This window comes from Cryptomeria japonica, chromosome 7 (assembly GCF_030272615.1).
Source record: "Cryptomeria japonica chromosome 7, Sugi_1.0, whole genome shotgun sequence".
Classification (NCBI taxonomy): Eukaryota; Viridiplantae; Streptophyta; class Pinopsida; order Cupressales; family Cupressaceae; genus Cryptomeria; species Cryptomeria japonica.
The window spans coordinates 348,447,730-348,462,826 of NC_081411.1; positions in this window are offsets into that span (position 1 = coordinate 348,447,730).

A 15,097-nucleotide genomic window follows, 5' to 3' on the forward strand; every position below is an offset into this window, starting at 1 on the left:
CATACATAGTGTACCAAAATCTTCATCACATTTATTAAACCATTTAATCTTTTCTACAACATCTTGAGGTTCAGTTTCAGGTCCCATAGTAACACGATGATATCCATGTCTTTTCAGATATATTATCATCTTAGATTTCCATTCAAAGTAATTATATGGTGTTAAAAGTGGAACTATAGATGCATCTATGATAGTAGAAAAAAGATTGTAAAAAATCAGGAAAAGGGCAAGAAAGAAGACACAAAAGACACCCCCCCCTTTTCACTAGTCTCAGAAATCACCTCTCCCAAATATTACAAGGTTGGCACTTTATAATTAGTGCATTTACAAGGCTTTTTATCAGATTACTATTCTTTTAAGGCACCAATGGCCAAAAAATAATTTGAGACAAGATTTGAAAAAAAAAAAAGCTTTATTGCTTCTTAACTTATCTCAATACCTTTCCAACAATTGTTAGTTTTTGAAAAATAGAGTTGTGAGGAGAAAGATATGAGCAGTTGAAGAGAAAAAGAAGCAGCTGATACAACCTGTAATATCTGATAGAAAAAGGCAAAAATTTTCAATTAGACCTGCAATAATGGAGATTTCTCATTTCCAGCTTTCTATCAAGTATTTGTTTGCAAAATCCCGACACCCGAGGCAAAAGTTGTGCAACTTTTAAGAAAGGTTGTTGAATTTGCCTATTAGAAAAATGGCTTAGACCTTATTAAAGCTTGATTTCTGCAACAAATATTAATTTTCTAGGAATACTATTAAAAACTCAAAAGTTTTTTGATGCTAGAAAGAAAACCCAGAAATCATTTTTCCTGAAAATGAAGAAATGTTGGAACACTAAAGCCAAAATAAAAATAACTCCAGTAAAAAGATTTTACTCTGATTTTTTTACTGTGTCCTCCAAACTCTGATTTTGGTGAAGTAAAAGTCACTTTTGACTTTCTGAAACCTTCTAGACATTCTGAAAATGCCTATTAATATTCTAATATTACCACAAAGCTGCAATCACCCAAATCTTACAAGAACACATACATGTAAACCAAATTTAACTAGAAGCTATTTTCCTTTAAACTGTTCTGATTCTCTAGGTCACACGAGAATGCAGAAGAAGAGAATACTTAGTTTTTAAGGAAAATATTAGTTATCTAAAATTCTCAAATCCCTCAAATAAATCAAAAAAACAATGAGCTATACCAAACAACAAGCTCTGATACCATGTGAGATTCTATGAGAAGCGAGAACCGAGCCAAGATTTGATGTCAGTTGTAGATCACATGCAACTCCTCAAGCAATGGATGATCAAAGATCAAAATAGCTGAATGAAGATAATTTTGATATGAGAGAGAAATAGAGACAAAGAAGAGAATTTGGAGAAGACTCTCACCGAGCTATCACTGAACTTGTGAAGGTGAGAGTATAGTGCTTATTATATAGAAAATGTTGGTATTTTGGATATGTTGTTATGGTTTTGTCATTGATGTCAACACCTATTAACTCTGGCACTTGGAGAATTGGTTATGTTCACTAGCAAGTAAGTGACTAATGCATAGTCACCGGTATCTGGTACACCGGCAAAATATATTGTTCACCATCACTTGGAATGACATAGAAAATACTTGGTTATGTCGAAGACATCATTTGGACACTTTGACTTGAAGATTTATTCATTGGTATATTCGAGTTTGCATATTTGCTGTTACCAGCAAATAGGTCCAGGATAAGTACCAACAGGTTTATCTATTCCAGATCAGCACGACACGCTATGGAGATGATTTATTATTGTTGTAAACACACTAAGCTAACATGTTGAATCAGTTATTGTTTTACTTGTAAAATGTTTTTATTATAATATCTTTTAGAGCTGACCTAATAAAATTGATCTTAGGTTATGGTATAAATGTAAGATCTTACTTGTGAGATCAGTATGCGAATGTGAGAAGGATTGTAATTCGGTATATGCAAGAATAAGAAGATCTGTACATGCAGACCTCATTTAAAGGTTGAAGGAAGGTTTTTGTGAAGGAATATCAGAACTACACCGGTACTGAATCTAGCATATGAAGATGTTATTTTGAGCAGTACATCATTATTGGATTTAACCATCCAATTGTAGTCAGTGTGACTCCTATTTGTGATTAAGTAGTGAGCTCTAGGCACTTGGTCTTTTTGCATGTGTAGACCCCATTTGTATACATATACTATCTATAGTAGTACCATCTGATTGTGGGTAAGGTTTCCCACCGTGGTTTTTCCCCTTACAGGGTTTCCATGTACAAATATTGGTGTTATGTGTTGTGGAAGTTATTGTCTTTATGTTTCATGCATTAATCTTTACCGATACTATAATTAACTGATAAACTGTCTACCGACATAAAGTTTGGTTTATCGGTATTAAGCATTAAGGTTGGTTAAGTTGTTTTTGGTTTAAATTTATTAGACAACTAATTCACCCCCCCTCTCAGTTGTCTTCGGGACCTAATAGAAAAAAAGAGAATTTACATCTAAGGGGTGCATTAACTCCTATTCCCCATAAAAGTGGGAGGTTTTACCTTCTTGTTAAATACCAAAACATGTTGCATAACCTCCTTACATGAAGACAGGAAAGGAGTTGAGAAAGTTGGCACATAAGGCCAAAAGAGGGTGTGTAACCCAACTACCCCATAACCTGCTTAGGAAATGGCAAAATTGGTTATAAGAGGTCGCAAAACAAGCCAAAAGAGGGTGTGTAACTCAACTACCCATGTGAGGTAGAGAGTTACACATGTAGCTAAAGTATTTTGCCACGTGTCCTCATATAAACTACTCCTATTAACCTAAGAAAGCTTAAATAATATATGTGTAGGAAAAATAAATACCCCCTAACATAAGGAAAATAAAAAACCTACACTAACACATTCTTCAAAGGTTCCTCCAAAGGTTACAAATTTTGCTTCATCCCATTGGCCACAATAGTGTATGTATTCTTTCTCCCATAATGTATTGCCTGGCAATCAAACTTCCAAGGTCTTCCCAATAAAGGATGACAAATATACATAGGCATAATATCACACAAAACTTCATCATGATAATTTCTAATTTTCAATTTTACCAAACATTGTTCACTTACTAACAACTTATGTTCATCTAGAATCCATGCCATCTGATAAGGCTTAGGGTGTTTTAATCTTTCCAATTTCACCTTATTCACCATCTCTTCTGAAATAAGATTATTTGAACTACCAATATGAATAACAACTTTACAACACTTACCAGATACCTTACATCTAGTCTTGAATAGATTCTTCCTCTGCAAGGGTTCTCTATCTCCTCGGGTATGACACAAAGCTCTCCTCATGATCAATAGTTCTCCATCTTCTAGTTTATTATCTAATCCAGTGGGGTTTTCGTCCACCACTACTGCTCTTTTGGTAACCTCTGTCTTCTTACATTCAAATGCGTGGTGTGCTTCTCCTCCACAGTTAGAGCAAGTTCCTCTAAATGTCCTCTTTTCTTGTCTTACAAAGTTCTCATTCTAGTAACCATCCACATCGCTCCTCTGGTAGAAATTTCTATCATCCTTCTGGTATGAATTACCTTATTTTCTCACTTCCTTGTCCTTGTTCTGATCTGTACTAGTTCCTCTTCCTCCAGTATATCCTCTTCCTCTCGTAAACCTTCCACCTCTACCTCTTTGTCTCTTCTCATGTCTTCTGTTCAATTTTTCTTCAACCTTTAGTGCATACTGGTAAGCCTCTTCAACTCTCTCCAATTTGATCATACTAAGTTCATCTTATATAGACATCTGCAATCCATTCAAATATCTTGCAATTTGTTCAACTTCATCATTAACATGTCTGACTCTGATGTTCAATTTGTAAAATGCTTCGGTGTACTCCTTCACACTAGATTCCTTCTATCTCAGGTTCTACAACTTCTAAAAAAAATCTACTTGATTATTTGTTGGTACAAACTTTGAATTCAACTTAGCAATCATCCTATCCCATGTCTTAATCTTTGCTTTACCTCATCTGTGTCTATCAACTTGCAAATTCTCCCACCAAAGAGATGGATGACCTTTCAACCGAGTACAGGCATATTTCACCTTCCTCTCTTCTCCAATGTTTTCAAATTCAAAATACTTCTCCATCTCTGAGATCTAATCCATCAATTCATTTGAATCTAAGTTCCCATCATATTCTGATGGGGTAAAATGAGGTTTAGTGTTCGCCCTACTCAAAACCATTAAAAAAATTTCTTCATCTGACTCAACTATTGATAGGTTTACTTGTTCTATTGGGGCTTCTTCTCCTTCATCTTCACTCACATCTTCAATGTGTCAACCTCTTCTCTGGGTTGTCTCCATGACTTCTAACTGGGATGCTATTCCTCACAACATCTCCATCACAGCAGGCTCTACATTCCCACATGCTCCACCATTCCTAGTTCCTCTTCATTCCATTGATTAATGCTAGTCCTCTACAATTTCCAATCATATCTGCAATCCACCACCCTACAACAAAATTCAAGACATGCAACCTCTGGATCCAAACTTCGCTCTGATACCACTTGAAGTAGTCACCGGTGAGGAGGGACCTTAAGGAGATCAGTCCAAACCAATGAGAAAGAGTAAACACAATGGAAACACATAGATATGATAGAGGCAATGCAAAATAGATTGATTTATTACATGAAAATTGATTACATCCAATCGGTGACAACCTAGGTTACAACATACCAGCACACAGGCCTAGTAGAATAGATCACAACCAGGACCTTGAATCGAAAGATCTATCTTATACGCAAAGTCTATCCATCTGAAACTTTGATTAATTCTCTTTTATTACATTCTAAAGCATGATTACAAATATATATCAATCCAAAGGATCCAGTCGGCGCAATAGGGATCAAACCTAAAGAACAAGACCTAACGTGCAAAATGAACAAGGTCGACCTCCACTAAGAGATTCCTCTAGAAAATCCAAAGGATGAAATGTAGAAGGTCGGCCACATGCCAAGAAACATTGAGATCTATTGGGACTCATTAAATTTGAGTCAAGTTTAGAGGCCCATTTCAAAAAATTTCTCTGCATTTCCAAATGATCATAAAATGGTCAGTTTGAATGGCCTAGTTAGAGAAAGGGTAAAATGGAGCCAGTTGATTTTCAAAGGGTAAGGTTTGGGAAATGTGTCCTACACCTTTCATTTGGCTAATGAAGTGTTGTGCAACTTTCAAAATTCAGTTTGGATCAGTTGATCAAGTACCCATTTCGAGGGGTTAGCTGAAAGTGCATTTTAGGTGCAAATGCAGATTTTACCAAGTAGCCTACTTTGTGCACTTATATCTTTTTCCCTATTGATCATCATGTTGAAATTAAAAGTGCACTAAATTATATGCATAAATGTGAGTCAACATGCAAAATTTCAAGTCTTTATGAATTCATTTTCTCAGTTTAATAGGCTCAATCTATTTGCAGTTTGTGCTGTTTGACAAGTCCCTATTTCAGCAGCTAGTCGGAGCCCTGTTTTGCATAAGTGTAAAAGTTTCCCTGGTGGATGTCATGTCACAATGTTTTTTTTGGGCTACTGCTGGTATAAATGACAAACTATGTTTCAAGTTTCAAGCTCCTGCCAATTTGTTTGATCAGTTTTCAAAATGGTCTCTTGAGCCATCTTTTTCAGTGTTCCGCACTTTCATTGCTATATCAATTAAAGTGGCTATTTTCTTGAGTGCACCATTTGCACCCAGTCAGCCTTCTGGTTGAACTAATAATTATAAGTTTTGATATGTAATTCAAGGTACCTATACCTCAGAGTTGAGGGTCTACAGAGATCGTTTGATATTTTAAAGAAAGGCATCATGAGTTGCCTGCGCATTGACTTCATCAAGTCTGCAGTGTTGACAAAGCCAGTTGGTCTCTCTTTGACCATTAATATTTCTTCACTCGGGATTCATCTTGAAAAACCACTTGGTAGAGTTCATGTTTGTATATCAGAGTACACGTTTGTCAGATGGCAAGCTCCAGAAAGGTGTTTTGACCAGTTTGAAAATTACATCTTCGCGATTAAATGAGAAAATGTGGCGCATGTGCCTGAAAGCTGCAAAGCTCCGTTTAATGATCTAAAAATGGTGTCGATCATTTCCAGAGGTATGTTTAAGGTTCGTGAGGCATTTCGAAGGTTAGTTGCATGAAAACAAAAAAAAATTTTTGTCGGACCCACTTTGGGGCCCGACTTGGCTCATGCACGTACATTGATTTTGTTGGCAAATTAGTTTATTAAGAGATGATTTTGTTTCATTATGTGGGCATATAACTGAGAAGCTTTTATGGAACTTTATGGTTTTGAAAATGGGGATAAAAAATGTCAAATACTTCAAGAGCAACCAAGAGAGGAGCAACATCTTTGGCATCCCAAACATAGAATAAAGTCCTCTTAGCCTTATAACCATTAATGCCATTGACAGAGAGTAGAAGGATAGACTTTAAAGCTAGTGTAGATCTAGTTAAAGAGCATGAAAGGCCCATGGACTTGAGAAATGTGCAAGATCAGCTAGAGGCAGAAGATGGTTTGGGTTACAATAGTGTTCATGAAATATGTGAAGATGTGAGACTTGTTTTTAGGAATGCAATGGCATGCAACCTCCCCGAGATAGACATATATAAGTATGCAAAATATCTATTAGAGAAGTTTGAAGAAAAATGGAGAAATGTTTTGGAACCAAAGCTTATTGAAGTGGACGTGTTAAGGGAGGAGACACTAGAGACTTTCAAGCAATGTTCTTGGCAAATGAAATGCTAGTCAACCTTCCCCTCACGTGCCTCTCCATTTCCCTAATGGTGGTGGCATTTTAACAACAGTATCAGCCCCCGTGTGGAGTGGTGTTTGGAGGGTAGTGTTGAAACATATAAAATGCAAACATAAGGTGCAGATCCTCCTCCCACGTAGAATGCTTGAGGGTTATAAAAATTTAAACAGCAAATACCTTTGGCTGGTGTAAACCAGTATATTTCTTCACATGGAATGGAGTTTAGGAAATGTAGAAACTTTAAACCATAGAAAATTTCCTCCCTCTACGTGGCATGGTAAAGGGCATTAAAACAAGTTCAGAAAATACAATATGACAGGTGTTTAATGTTGAATCTCCTGCGTAAAAATTGGAAGGTTGCGTTGAAGCCTCAAACAAATGCAAATTGTAGATGTAAAGTGGAGTGTGGTGTTGTAAAAGGTGTTTGAAAACATCGAAGCAAATGATATTGGTAGGTGTAAGACAAACTTCACAACCTTTGCCAGTCCTCCCTATTGTGCCTGGAAATGGGGAAGGTTTTTTATTGAAAATTTTAGCAATTGCAATCCCCCTACATGGTGTTTTGAAGAAGGCAACAAAAGGTTTCAATGAAAATGATAGAAAATGCCATTAAAAATCTCAGGAAAGCTTCAAAAAGTGCAATACTAGGCAAAACCATATATCCCACATTGGCTGGGCAAGCAAACTTTTTGTTATTTGAAAGCAACACTCCACACTAGTATAATGTCAAAGCCTCAAGGGCTTTTGACACAAGGTGTTAGTTGGGCGCCAAGGCAGACCCCATGCATGTGGGCACATTTCTTAAGGTGAACAAGGAGGTCGAGTGGCGACCAGGTGGACCCCATGAAGACACAGATCCTGAGGTAGGTGATTTTTGCAGAGAAAGGGCAACTTAACTAGTGAACAGGTTGCAGGAGATCCGACGACGCACACTATTTCGTGAAGCGGAGATGCTCGTCAGTTAAACATCGTGAAGTGGCAAAAAGATTAAATATCGAGAAAGTTGCATGAAGATCAATGAAGCACAATGTTTCGTGAAGAGGAGATGCTCGCTAGTTACCCTTCATGAAGAGCATGCTGGTTCAGCAAGATCCGACGGTGCACGTGGTTTCGCAGACTGAAGATGCACGTACGTTACCCTTCATAAAATGGCGAAAGGTGATGTGGCAGGTTCAAGTGGAGGTCCAGCTCATGGGTCTCGCTGACGTGGCAGGTGAGGTGGCATACAAGTGGCAATCTAGTGGTGGTGACGAGGTGGACAAGTGGTGAAAGATGAGGTGTCATCCCAGGTGGCACCTAGTGGACCCCATTAGTGAATCACAGGTTGCCACGTGGCAGGGCGTCAAGAGTTAAAATGGATTGAAAAATCAAAATTAAATATAGTGCAGACTATAATTAAAAATCCAAAAATTTAAATGATGGTGCACATATTCAGAATTAATTCGTCCAAAAGCTAATGTTTGGTTAAATAGGCAAGTATTATATATCAACAAAAAGCTCTCGGAATGAGAAATCCAGTCATGAAGTTTGTTTCAACAAATCTTGGATATTTCGAGAGTAGTTTCCATGGGAAGGAGAAACGAAAAATATTCAATTGGAGAAAGGGGACACTTGGCAGTGTGTTATGCAGATCTAATCTTTTTCCCTCCTCTTCTTATTCTCATATTCTTCTCAATTGTAAGGGTTCCAGAAATTTGGAGAATTGCTCCAGATTTTCATGGTTTCCAATTCTAAGTTTTCTTGAAGATTGTACAAGGAAGAGCTTTTCTTTGAGTAATGGAGTTTATGCTTGTTGTAGGTGTTCTTAGTTGTAAGCTCTTGTGTATGTAAGGCATGCATAAATTCACACAAGATTGTCTCTAGATTTGTACTTTCATTTTATTCAAATCAGATCCTCAAGGAGGTTGAAATTTGCCACCTCAAGGAGATAGTTGTGATTGTTTGCGGAGATTCTTCAAGGAAGAATTTAAATTTTGTAATAAATCATGGATAATGGAATAGAGTTTCAATATCTGATGATTTTGTGAATGATCTTAGTAATGCATTAATGCAGGAATACTTAATAATGAAGATGGATTTGTAATAGAAGTTTTCATCTATAGTTTGATATATGACTCTATTTCCTTTAGATAAGGCACTGATCTTGCAATTAAAAGGATTATCAAACAATTTAAAATTCAATCAGAATATCTTTATTTTATGATCTCTTGAATTGTTCCATCTATCTCATGCTCAAACATAGCCAAGTTTTATGTGTAGATCTAGCCTATCTACAGTAACCTACTTGTTGTTGAGCCCTAGTGAGATCTATATGTTTCTGTTGATGCTATCATAGGTATGTAATAGGTTTAATTTTAAGCATCAAAGGTATACCCACCTAGGTTTTGTAGAGCCTGAAGAGTAGAAGGATTCATATCCTTCTCATGTTGTCCAAGCCTTGAGGTTCTTTATAGATTGAATTGGCTACTTCATAGATCAATTGCAGGTGTACTTGGGTTAATCAGTTTTGATGAACAACAAGATCAATGCTCAAGGCTCCACAAAATTTGGAATGGGTTATGGTAGATCACTAGAATAGGTCTCAGGCAACCAATGACAAAGGAACAACCGGTAACAAGAAACTGTCATGGAAACTAGTAGCGATATCTTACTAGAAAGTGATCCAAATGAGATGTGGTTTGAAGGAAAGAAAGATGATCAAGTCTTCAAGTAGAATCCAACTCCATAGGATCCGGTGAGCTAGAACTGGGACACACAAAAAGAAAATTGAAACTGCAAACAAAACAAAAAGGAAAATGTTTTTGGTAGATGCAAGATTGTTGTGAACCAGGGATGATCTTACATCAAAAAATTCAACTAGTCATTTATAGGGCATCAACTTGTCATCCTTGGTTTGATAATCATTATTTATCTAGTTGATTATGAGTTGTGAATCTCCATAAACATGCAATTCCTTGATGTTCCATTCAATGGCCATTTTGATCCCAATAACCAATGCCTCAATACTCTATAGTGTTATTTATGCATGGAAATCACAGTCTATATGATTTTGGAATTGTTTGACCTTGAAGTGTGATGAACAAGATTCCAACACCTGATCCATGCTATGTATAGGAGCCATCAAAGTATAACTCCCAAAAATTTGTGCTAACTATCTGAATGTTTGCATCAGGAAATTTGTTGTTCAATAATGTATCATCTTGCATGGGTACTTAAGCCAATTGGTCAGCAATGACATCCTTTGATAACTTTTCAATCAACATATTCTATGCCAAACGCATTTAGTATCATAACCCATTTGGCCAATCTACCTATCAATGTCAGCTTGTTTAGCAAATACTTCAATGGATCTATTCTTGCTATCAATTTCATAGAGTGAGTTAGCATATAGTGTCACAATTTTTGAGTTGTAAATATAACTACTGGGCATGTTTTCTCAACTGATGTATAGTTCAATTCATAGCCTACAAGTTTAATGTTATGTAATATATGTTATTATTCCCAAAGATACTGAGAGGGGGGGTGAATCAGTATCTAATTGGTTAATGGATTTTCTAAACTTATTAAATGAATTGCATTCCAAAATAGTGTACCGGTAAACTAGAATTAATGCAGTAAATAAGAACAATAAACACAACATAGAAAGTACACCATAACACAATATTTTTAATTAGGAAACCCAGTGTGGGAAAAACCCTGGTGGGATTTGTGACCCACAATATTCACTCACTAGCCAATAAGTGAATATTACTGATACAATAGGGGCCTGCACATGCAGGAAGGCCAACTGCCTAAAGCTCACTACTTAGATACAAAAAGGGAAGTCTCACTGACTTACAAAAGTGGATTATGAAAATCCAATGTCATGTACTACTTCAGATCGACATCTTCTATGCCAGGTTCAGTACCTGTTTAAGCTCATATAACTTCCAAAACCTTATTTCAAACTCTGCCTTAATATTGGCATCTTAGTTCTGCAATAATCTAACCATATCCGCATATCCTAAATGATCTACAAGATCTCATACTTGTATAAGTCTTATTACAATTCACCTTGTCAGCTTACAAACAGATTTTACAATTAAATACAAAACACAATAAACAAAATCTTGTCGCCCAGGGTGCTGATGAACATCATTGCCGTTGTCAGTGAACTGTATGCCGATGTCTGCCATTGTCATAGGATTGTAAGGTTACCATTAATGACAATACCTTCAATCACCTACAATTTCTCATTGTAGTGTGAATTTGCCAACAATCTCCCCCTTTGGCATTGATGGCAACACTCATGAGAAAAAGCCAAAAAGTGTATCCAAAAATGTTGTCCAAAACTATCTTACCAAAACTATCAAAACTATGTGCTCCCCCTGAGCAGATGATCTCTTTTGTCATACATTTTTCTCATCTTTATTCCTTTTTCTCATCCTCTACTACTCCCCCTTTGGCATCAATGACAAAGGTTGTCATTCAATGTCAATTGAGTGTAGTTCCTGTCTTGATCCTTGTAATTGGTTGGTTACAATCTGATAAAGTTCTACTAAAGCAACACTCAGACTGTTGTAGAATCTTTCACTATCTTTTAGTGCTGCTTCAGTCCTCTAAATTGTACCAGTGAGAAAGTGAATTTTCTCTTCCGGTGTCTTACGTCCTGGAACAAGAGCCTCAAAAATCTAGTTTAGGACCTAGTCCGCACTTCAGTTCTTTTGCCTTAAACTTTAACCTTTCTTTATCCTTTTCAAGTTTTTCTATTTTCTCTTCAAAGTCGGTAATTTCCTATTTTGCTACCGATATTTAATCTGATGAACCTATTAAATTGATAGCAATATCATTGATTTCCTTTTGTGCTCTGATGATCTCCTTATCTATATCCTCTATCAAAATGTTTGTTTTACATGTATCTCTGTACAATTTCTTGAAGTCCAAAATTGTCTTGCCTAGTACCAGTAATAAGGTATCCATATGTTCCTTATTCTTCTTGACTGTCTCCTCAAAGAATTTATCATTCTCTTTATTCATTTTCTCTCTAAAAGTCTCCTAATTGATTTGATCAATTGTTAGAAGATTGTCAGTTATGTACTTAGACAATGTGTCTAATTGGCCTAAAGAGTCTTTATTCTCTATTTTGCACTTAGGTGCAATCATCTTCAAAATTGGTAATGTATCATCAATTGGCTTATATGCTAGTGCATTACACTCTGTTATTTTCTTGATTGAATTTAATAATACTTTTGTCACATTAGTAGGTCTAAATTCAGACATAGAGGTTCGAGATGATTGTCCATCTACCTTCACAATTTGTAATCCGCCGGTGGTGGTAATAGGTTTGCTTTCCTCTTTCTCAGGAGGGTCAGTTTGTGTCTGCATTTTAGCTACCAAAGGTTTAGGTTTTTATGTTTTAGCCAGTGGCACTATCTCTGAATGTACCTATGAGTGATCCTGTTGCTCTAACTATTTGTGCTCTCCACTGATGGTTTCTCTGATTGTGCCTCTCATGATTTTACAGTGGTGTCCACTACTGATTTTTCTATTTGCACCTCAGAAATGTCTACAACCAGTATCTCAACAGATTTTTCATTGCTATCAGTTGCCGGTTGCTCAGTAAATACATCAGTATGTATACCAGTGGTATCTGCATTTCCTATATCCGTTGTCTGTTCAATTTGTTCCTCAGTCCCAATCTCAATGTTTCCAATTGTATCTTCAACATTTGTCTCAACTGTTGTGTCTTCTATCAGTGGCTCAGTTGCCACATCTTTCTTCTCACTTGATTCCTTATCAACCACAATGTTGACTTCCTATATGTTAATATTCATTGTATACAACACCTCAGAATTAGGATTTGTGTCCTCATGTGTTGTCTCCATATTCTCTATTGTCGGTGGAGTATCAGAAGGAGGTGGGGGTAAGTTATTTGTTATCTTTATGCTCAGAGGTCCACCTATCTTACCTTTACCTTTGTCCTTTTCTTTTTGATAGACTTTAAAAGTCTTTGGTCTCTTACGCTCTTCTTGTTTCTCCTTTTCAACAAAGAATATATCCCACTTGTCTGCAGTTTCTTTTGACATCTCATTAAACTCTTCCTGCCATTAGTGCTACATGTTGGTGATCGGTTGAAAATACTGTTCGGTTAGCCTCACTTATTAATTCATCTATCTCTTGAGTTGAGTTCACTGGGTGAACTACAAGTAGTTTTTTCTATTTTGATCTTTTTATCTAATTCAACAATTGCTACCCTTCTTGCTTCTAACCTTTTATACAAGTCATTAGGTATATCATCTACAACTTCCATAAAAAATTTCTTATAGATATCAAGATGTAAGATAACACTATTTTCTATACTTTCTTTTTTATCATCTGAAAGTGTGTTATACAACTTGCTAATATTTGTCAATTTTCCATGTTTAGTTATCTCATTCAAAAGTTTGTCAAAAGGAGGGACAACTTGTTTTTCATTCCTTTTCTTTGGTGTTAACTTCTTTGTCGGAGACCTAACTACCTGTTGTTTCTATCTTGTTCTCTTAGGTGTAGGAGTGGGTACCAGTGAAGGTTTCCTTTTCCTAGCTACCCTTTTAAATTTTGCTGGTATTTCACTGTCAGAGGAGGTAGCAACCGGTGAAAGATGTGTTTCCGGTTGTAGTCCTTCCAAGTCACTCTCCTTGATACCAGTTTTATTCAATACATCTTCCTTGATTGATTTTTCCCGCCTTGATCCTTTTCTAACTATTTATTTAGTATTCTTTATTCCTTTCTGAGATTGAATTTTTCTTTCTATTGTTTCAACACTACCAAATATTTCTTCAGTTGGTTCTTTAGGTGCTTCTAGGAGGGCTTTTGCATAGGTTTCAATTATGTTCTCATCAGTCTCATATCCCATCTTGTAACCCAAATAGTCCTTGGGACCACTGCCTCCATCCAAATTTCATATTTCTTTATTACAAAGCATATCTCCTTTTGATATTTGTCAACAATAGCTTGAGATAGCCTTATCCTTGTTTTCATTATAGCCTTTAATGCCTGAAAATATTCATTTATGTTCTTTTCTCTTTCATCTCCCATGTTGTTTAGAATGTCTAGTAGTTGTTTTCCTACCGGGATGTCAAATCCAAAATCCTTTCTACCAATACCGGGTACTTCCTTGGTTATATATAACATCAAACATATAATTAGGTTGCCAAATCTAAAAGTCCCTTTCTTGCCTCCTTTGATTTTCTTTAGATTGTCTATCAGTTCATCCTTCAACCATTCACATATGTCAATTTTTGCATTATTGTTTACTAAGTCATAAGCACTTTTGATACATAAGCTAGAAACAGAGTTTAATCTATTGGCATGAGTAGCTTTGTATCCAAAAATCATGCTAATGAACCTTACATTGATATCCTTAACGTCATTTACTCTCAGGGATCTCTTGTCAAAGGTTGCATTGGTTAGGGTCATTACAGTGTCATTAGGAACCTTTTCCCATTTTTAGGTCTGCTATTAGTGGAAGGTAAGCCTGTCATTGCCCTAACTGCCTCTTTGGTTATCTTGTGAATTGAATCCAACCAAAAGAACTCCCAATGAACTCTTATTAACACAATCCTTATAAAATCCTTTGGAAAATCAGGGATACTAAGAATTTCCACAAAACCTAGGGTTTCAACTATCTTATGTTCTTGTTTAACATTTCCATTTTCATCACATATAATAGTCTTGTACATGTTCTTGATTTCATCATCTCCTAGTTCAGCATAAGCAACTCCATTGGGTATCATTTTGGGAATAATTTTAAATACGGGTCTAGGGCGTTTAACAACTTCAACTATAGTAGGGTTTGCAATGAATTCATGTGCAGAGGAGGAAGCCATTGTTATAAATACCTTAATCTGCCTTTACGTATGAGTGCTTGAATGATTTGCTTCACTTCTCATTATGGATACCTTCACTCAGGATTTTCGTTCTCTAAGGAACTTTGAATGCTTGGTGAATGAAAAGAGAGACAAAACACTTGCTTTATAATGTAATTTCCTTCAACTACTGCATTTAATGCCTATCGGTTAAGTCAAACTTAACACATCTGCTGGTAAAGAAGTATTTCAAATTCTCACCATCAACCGAGGGTAAATTAGCATGTTTTTCAATTTGTTGCCATACCCCCAAAAGGTTTCTTTTTAGTTAGATGAAGAGTCTCCTGCAGGTGGAGTGATACTCTGTTCTACTAGTGAAGGAATAGCTTCATTAACATTCATATCTGACTTTCTGATCCATTGTTTTGAAAATTTTTACTTTACTTCTTCAACCTTTTCTTTACCTTTCAAATTGGGTCCTTTGTTATTTGTC